The sequence below is a fragment of the Leuresthes tenuis genome, unplaced genomic scaffold, assembly GCF_036924035.1.
Source record: "Leuresthes tenuis unplaced genomic scaffold, fLeuTen1.0.hap1 SCAF_19, whole genome shotgun sequence".
Lineage (NCBI taxonomy): Eukaryota > Metazoa > Chordata > Actinopteri > Atheriniformes > Atherinopsidae > Leuresthes > Leuresthes tenuis.
The window spans coordinates 20,809,750-20,817,435 of NW_027325373.1; positions in this window are offsets into that span (position 1 = coordinate 20,809,750).

A 7,686-nucleotide genomic window follows, 5' to 3' on the forward strand; every position below is an offset into this window, starting at 1 on the left:
TCAGCCATATCTTCCATAAGGTCTTTACTCAGTACATACAGAACCCTCAATGAAAGGTTAAGAAGCGCAGTTAGCTGCTCTGCTGTTGATTTGATATTATTTGCTGACATTTTTGCTTGATTGGTATAGCAGAAGATTGGTCAGGACTAATAAATGATCAGGAAAAATAAATTAATAAAATTAGAAAGAATGTCATTATTGTTGTAAAAACTGAATGGAAAAAGTTAACATTTTGCTTGATGTTCTTTGTTATGTTCTCAGTTTAGGCAGCTCAGTGACTTTATTAAAGTGTCACAATTTCAAAATGTAACTTTGAGAAACTTTGACATCTAACAACACTTCAAAATAATGATATCAAATGAAAACTATCTATTGTTTGATAAGAAAAAGTACACATATGGCCTTCAATATCAAAAACCCCTGACAGATGGTCACAATAGCATTCATTATAATGGTATCAACCATTTCTCACTCTCAACTTGTCATATAAGCTTGGGCAGGATCCCTCTGTGTCAGTTTTGAAAGCATGGGGTACCTCAAAAGCATCAATTTTGGATGTGCAAAGTTTTACAGGTTGCTACTGTAACAGCAGTAGTTTATGTCACCAAACAATGTAGAACACGTCTAAGAAACTTTCAGCAATAAAAAATTCAAGTTATTGTGTATTTCAATGTATGTGATATTTAGTAAGGAAGTGAACAGGCAGTTATTGAAGTCAAATTGTTAGAAGTAAGAAGAACTGGCAAGCCTGAGGATCCAAGTGGTTAGTACCGACAGAAACTGGGCTTTACTTGAATGGAATTGTATAATACTTAATTAATCCCAAAATGGGAATTTATTTTTGAGTATAAGGAACCAAAGCAGTTACTAGTCATCGGCCATTGTAAAAAAAGAAAAAAGTAATTGTGTATAGTAACTGCTGAGAGCAGGAATGACCTCCAATAGTGTTTTGTGTTGCAGTAGAGCTGAAGAAGCCTCTGACTGAACACACTTTGTTGTTTGATCTCTATGTTGTGCAGAAGATGTGTAGCATTGTCTATTATGTCCAACAGTTTTTCTCTTTCCTTCTTAATCATTCTTTGGGTAATCAACTCCAGTGATCAACTCCTCTGGCTTGACATCAAGCCAGAGGACCACAACTGCACCTATAGAGTCTGGAAAATTTGTTGAGTTATTCAATCAATTTGAGGCATTTCTGTTTGTGTGTGGTACAATTACTTTAAAAAATTCAAAGATGATTGACTGGCTTTTGTCCAGATATGTGTACCATCCCAAATCAGAGAATGAAGGAAAGATAAGTAAAAATACAGTATTTTGAATATTTAGATTTTTTTTCTTTGTTTCTTTGTTTTCTTTCATATGTTAATATACACGATACATTTTTGCAGGACCTTCCTAAAAGGTTGGGACTTTTGAGCTTTCACCATTTTGTGAAATTATTATTCCTTCTTAAAACACTTAAGACATTCTGGCATTGAAAATACCAAGTAACGATGAGTTTCAGGTGTTATTTCGTCCCCTTTTTCCTACAAACACTAAAAATAAGTGTGCTGCAGTGCAGGCTCTCAAAGTCTCTGACACAACATCATACCATGTCAGACCCTAAGTTTAGGTCTTGTTCTGAATAACCATCTGTGTGGTACTTATCTTATCTGCAGCATGGCATGTCTAATTCCTCCACAAAGAGATCAGGAACACTGATTGGGCTGATCATGGTACATCTTTCCTGTGTGATGGTCCATCCAGGAAGCCCCCCCCCAGCCCAGAGAAATCAATGTCTCCTCAGGACAAGATTAACATATGGATTCTTTTTTGGACAATAAAGTTTTAAGTGGCATTTGTGAGTGTAACTCTGTATTGTAACGCTTTGCAAAGGTTTCCTGAATGCTCTCTCTTATCCTCCTGGTTATATTAGGAATTCAGGAATGAGATTTTTTTATGCAGCGCCTTCTGATGGATCAAAGATAACAAGTGTCAAGCTTTGGCCAGCAACTTTACTGCTTAAACACTGAAATTCCTCCAGATTCATCAAATCATTTAATGATATTCTGCAACATAGAGGGAAGAAAAAATGCTTTTCCCTTCCAGCTTTTCTTTAAGCAACATTGTTTTTTTTCAACATTTTAGTTATTTTCTCACACAATTATTGATAAATGAGTGCATTTGCTCGTCTTTCCTTCTACCTTTTGTGACCTTTTGTGGATACTACTTTTGTATCAAATCACAATTAGAAATTGCCAACTTCTTTTTTTACATGACAAAACATGAAATATCTTGGTCATACAGCCTGTAGTCAAGTGAAAGTCACAGTTAATGTAAGAAACAATACATTTTATTAATTATTTTCTTGTTTTCTAAGTGTGAGTAGATGTGTTTGCATTGCATTTGTTTACAACCTATTGTTCTACTCAAATTAAGTTGATGATAATGATGTAATTTCCCTGTGAAAGGACACATTTTCTTGTGTTTTTTTTTCTTTTTAATTGTTAATTTTAACTGTGCGTATTGGTCTTCTCCTCCAGTCAAAGCAGTATCCCTGAAAAGCTATCTCTTTCATATCTGGAAATTCCACTTGATTTCATGCTTTTCAGTGATGCTCTCTGACCGGCTGTGGAAGTTGCCTCAGGCACCCAAAGCAGAAATATTACAACCATAATGAATATAGAAAAAACGCAATGTGGGGGTTTTTAACAAGTGCTTATACACGGTGTATTAGGATGATGAATTTCCAAGCCTGGACACCCTCCAGATACAGCAGAGAAATATGAAAAATATGTCACAGACAGAGTTCAGAGAGAAGTCTGAATACATATAAAACAAGGGAAATGCCAGGATTGCTGCTCGGAGTATCAACAGAATAAACAACAGTTAATCACAGGTGGATTTAAGGGTGATTTGGTCAGTTTTTCAGTTTCTGCATTGCAGAATCTTTCCTGCCATCAATGTTAAAAAAAAGGGTAAAAAATGCCCAACACATGACATGTTTCAGTAATTCTGAAGATGTGACCTCACCTGTTAAGGTGGAAAGATTCCATCACATTTTTGGGATGCGTGGCATAATCCTCTGTGTAAGCTTACCTAAAATCCTCTCCTCCAGAAACATTTGGGGGAGTGAGACAGAACATTCTATCACTGATTTAGGCTTGCATGTTTATTATTGCATAGTTTTGTTCATACATTAGATATATTACCTCCAAGCAATGTGCTTGTAAACCTTTACAACTCCACTTAATTACCTATTAAGAGTTGATTTGGTTATGTTCAAGGCCCTGGGCAAGAATCTTAATTTTGAGCATTTGGGAGTGTGAGTCACGAATTGTAGAATGTGTAAGCATGTAAGCATGTATCTTAATTCTAAACTTAACCATTTTTGATTGAGTGTTCAGTCGAAAAATAATTACAAGTGGGAGGGAAGTAGAAAAGTGCAAGGACTGAGGTGAAAAGATGTATCTAGTTATTTTTTCCAATTCAAGCTCATGTTACAATCACCTTCAAGTCACCTGTAAGGGAAATAATCCAGCAAGTCTTGTTGAATTTAGCTGAAATGATAACTTTTGTTCTCACTGGTCTCTGCTTAGAGAAATATCAGATTGCCCTTTAATATATTTAAAAATCTCAAACAAACAGGCAGATTCTAGAAAAACCTCACTGGTAATGTTAATCAGGAAGACAACGACGATATTTCTGTCTCAAACTCACAAATGAAGAAAAGGAAGACGTATCAGTTTTCTGCAGATTTCCTGTCACTCTGTGTCAGATCCTGATTGCAAAAAGAAAATAATTTACCTCAAGACAAACTGTCCAGACTAAATTTCAGATTTTCTAACAGTAATAACAGTTTCCCCAACACATCATAATATCACAAAATACTAAAAAAAAGTTACATTAGAGATATCAACAAACTTGAGACATGGTCTCTCAGCGCAAATTACATGTCATGAGCTTCAAAGTGGTACGCTCAGTTTATACAGATGTTCATTAAATTGTAACCACCCCCTGCTGGTGCAACTGACATTTTCAAAAAACAGCCAACAAATAGGAACAAGGGCATGCAGATACAATCCAGAGCTTTTTCAGATGTTTGAAAGATAAACAGTTTTCAGCGCACAGCGGATGTTCAGTACTGTCTGATATATATGTGCTTTCTATATTTCTACTCGGAGGGATTTATTTCCTGGGTATCTATGGTACCCAAGTGTTAAAGCGAGCAGAACTTGGAGTTACCACTTTGAAGTTGTAAGACTCACACTGAGCTGTCTCAGAGTAGCTAATATATCACCATAATCCAAAAACTCCCTTTTAGGGGCTTTGAAATTGTGTTTAACTCAACTCCACAATTCTACTGTATAATGCTCATGTATAAAGCTCACATATAGAGCTGCATTTAAATCACTGTTAGAACAGAGGGCAGAAAATTGCACATATTCAAACTCATAAATCACTGTAAAGAGCGTGGCAATACGTCTCAGCACAGACTTACAAATACAAAGTTGTTTTTCTAGTCTGCTAATCTTTCCTTTAATTTATACACATTATACGCACAAACACATAGTTGTGTATACGTGCACTGTTTTGCAAATTATGTATGGAACAGTTGGTGTCAGACTGCAAATCCAATTTTCAGGAAATAATTAGTCAGACATACAGTAAGTTGCTGAGAGAAATCAACTGAACCCTGTGCATTGATAGAGTCCTGCAAAGATTCATGTAACACATTACTTACACCGTTGTGGGAATGAAACTGCAAAGGTCAACATTTGACTCTAACGTCAATATAGTGTTCACCAGTTCAATTCAATTCAATTCAATTCAATTTTATTTATATAGCGCCAGATTACAACGATTGTCATCTCAAGGCACTTAAGTAATATAGTCCAATTCAAGCCAATTGGAATTCAATTCATTGTAATCATAATCCAATTAATTCATATAGAGCCAATTCAAAAATTAATATCCTAGCTAAGGAAACCAACAGATTGCACCGAAACTTGTCTTAAGTCCAATCTCCCGTACTGAGCGTGCCTGTGGCGACTGTGGAAAGGAACGACTCCCTTTTAACAGGAAGAAACCTCTGGCAGAACCAGACTCAGGAAGGGTGGCCATCCGCCTCGACCAGCTGGGGTTTGAGAAGACAGAAAAGAGGGAAAAGAGGGGGGAAAAACACCATAACGCCATTCAAAGGATATCTGTTGGAACAGGGAAACACAAGTTAATAACCACAATAATGTCACATGTACATAAAATCAATTGAGAAATTAAACGGGGAAAAAGAGAGCAAAGTGAGGAAAGTGTGACAGATGAGGTCCCCCAGCAGTCTAAGCCTATAGCAGCTTAACTATGGGATGTTTCAGGATTACCTGAGCCATCCCTAACTATAAGCTTTATCAAAAAGGCCTAATCTTAAAAGTGGAAAGAGTGGCAGCTTATTCCACAAGAGAGGGGCCTGATAACTGAAGGCTCTGCCTCCCATTCTACTTTTAGAAACTCTGGGAACAACAAGTAAACCTGCAGTTTGGGAGCGAAGTGCTCTGTTAGGAAAATATCTTACAATGAGATCTTTAAGATATGATGGAGCTCATTAAGAGCTTTATATGTGAGGAGAAGAATCTTAAATTCTATTCTGAATTTAACAGGGAGCCAATGAAGAGAAGCTAAAACTGGAGAAACATGATCTCTCCTGTTAGTTTGCATCAGAACTCTGGCTGCAACATTTTGGATCAGCTTTTCAGACAATATGTGGGACAGCCCAATAATAAGGAATTACAGTAGTCCAATCTTGAAGTAACAAATGCATGAACTAGTTTCTCTGCATCACCCTGAGACAGGATGTTCCTGATTTTAGCAATATTACGAAGGTGAAAGAAGGCAGTCCTAGAAACCAGTTTTATATGTGCGTCAAATGATAAATTCTGGTCAAAAATAACTCCAAGGTTCCTCACTGTAGAACTAGAAGCCAAGGAAATACCATCTAGAGTAACTATATAACTAGACAATTTCTCCCTGAAGCGCTCAGGTCCAAAGCGAACAACTTCAGTTTTTTCTGAATTTAAAAGCAGACAGTTTTGAGTCATCCAGGTCTTTATGTCTTTAAGACAGGCTTGTAGTCTGACCAACCTATTGGTTTCATCTGGTTTCATAGATAAGTACAGCTGAGTATCATCAGCATAACAATGGAAATTTATGCCATGCTGTCTGATAATGTTACCTAATGGAAGCATGTATTAAGTAAAAAGAATTAGTCCAAGCACAGAACCCTGAGGAACTCTTCATTTACAAGAACAAACTGGAATCTATCAGATAAATATGACTTAAACCAGCCTAATGCAGTTCCTTTAATCCCAATACCATGTTCAAGTCTCTGTAACAGAATGCTGTGATCGATCGTATCAAATGTAGCACTGAGATCCAACAGGACAAGCACAGAAACAAGTCCGCTATCAGAGGCTAAGAGGAGATCATTGGTAACTTTCACCAGTGCCGTTTCTGTGCTATGATGCACTCTGAATCCTGACTGAAACTCTTCAAACAGATTATTTCTATGTAAATGATCACAAAGTTGAACTGCAACTATTTTTTCAAGAACTTTAAACAAAAAAGGGAGATTGGATATAGTTCGATAATTAGCCAACACTTCTGAATCAAGAGTAGGTTTTTTAAGTAAAGGTTTAATTACAGCAACCTTAAAAGTCTGAGGTACATATCCTGTCAACAAAGACCGATTGATCAAATCCAATATGGAAGTGTCAATTAAGGGGAAAACCTCCTTGAACAGTCTGGTTGGGATTGGGTCTAACATACAAGTTGATGGTTTAGAAGAGACTATTGCTGTTGTTAGCTCAGAAAAATCAACTGGGCAGAAGCTGTCTAAATACAAATCAGGTTTGAAAGATACTTCTAAAGCTGCTCTACTTGATGATACATCAGTGATAATAGTGGGAAGGATTCTATCAATCTTCTCTCTGATAGAAACAATTTCATTGATGAAGAATCTCATGAAATCATCACTGCTGAGAGTTAAAGGAATACATGGCCCAACAGAGCTCGGACTCTTTGTCAGCCTGGCTACAGTGCTGAAAAGAAACCTGGGATTATTCTTATTCTCTTCTATCAATAATGAATAATAAGCAGTTCTAGCTTTACGAAGTGCTTTCTTATACGTTATTAAACTATCTTTCCAGACTAATTGAGACTCTTCTAAATTAGAGGAACGCCACTGTCTCTCCAGCTTTCTTGCAGTCTGCTTTAACGCACGCAGCTGTGAATTATACCAAGGATCCAACCTCTTCTGACTGATTACCTTCCTTTTCAGAGGGGCAACATTGTCCAGTGTTGTACGCATTGAAGCTATAGTGCTGTCAACAAGAGAGTCAAGTTCTACTGGAGTAAAATTTAGGTAGCAGTCCTCTGTCATATCAGCACACGTCAGTGAAGAAAAGGATGAGGAAATCAACTCTTTAAATCTGGTTACAGCTTTCTCTGACAGACACCTTCTATATGTAGAATTCTTCTCAGAAACCGTGTAGTCAAGTAATGTAAATTAAAAAAAAAAATGGTCAGACAAGACAGGGTTATGAGGAAACACTGTTAACTGTTCACTCTCAATTCCATAAGTCAGCACAAGGTCAAGGGTATGATTAAGGCAGTGAGTAGTTCTGTGAACACTTTGAGAAAATCCAATAGAGTCTA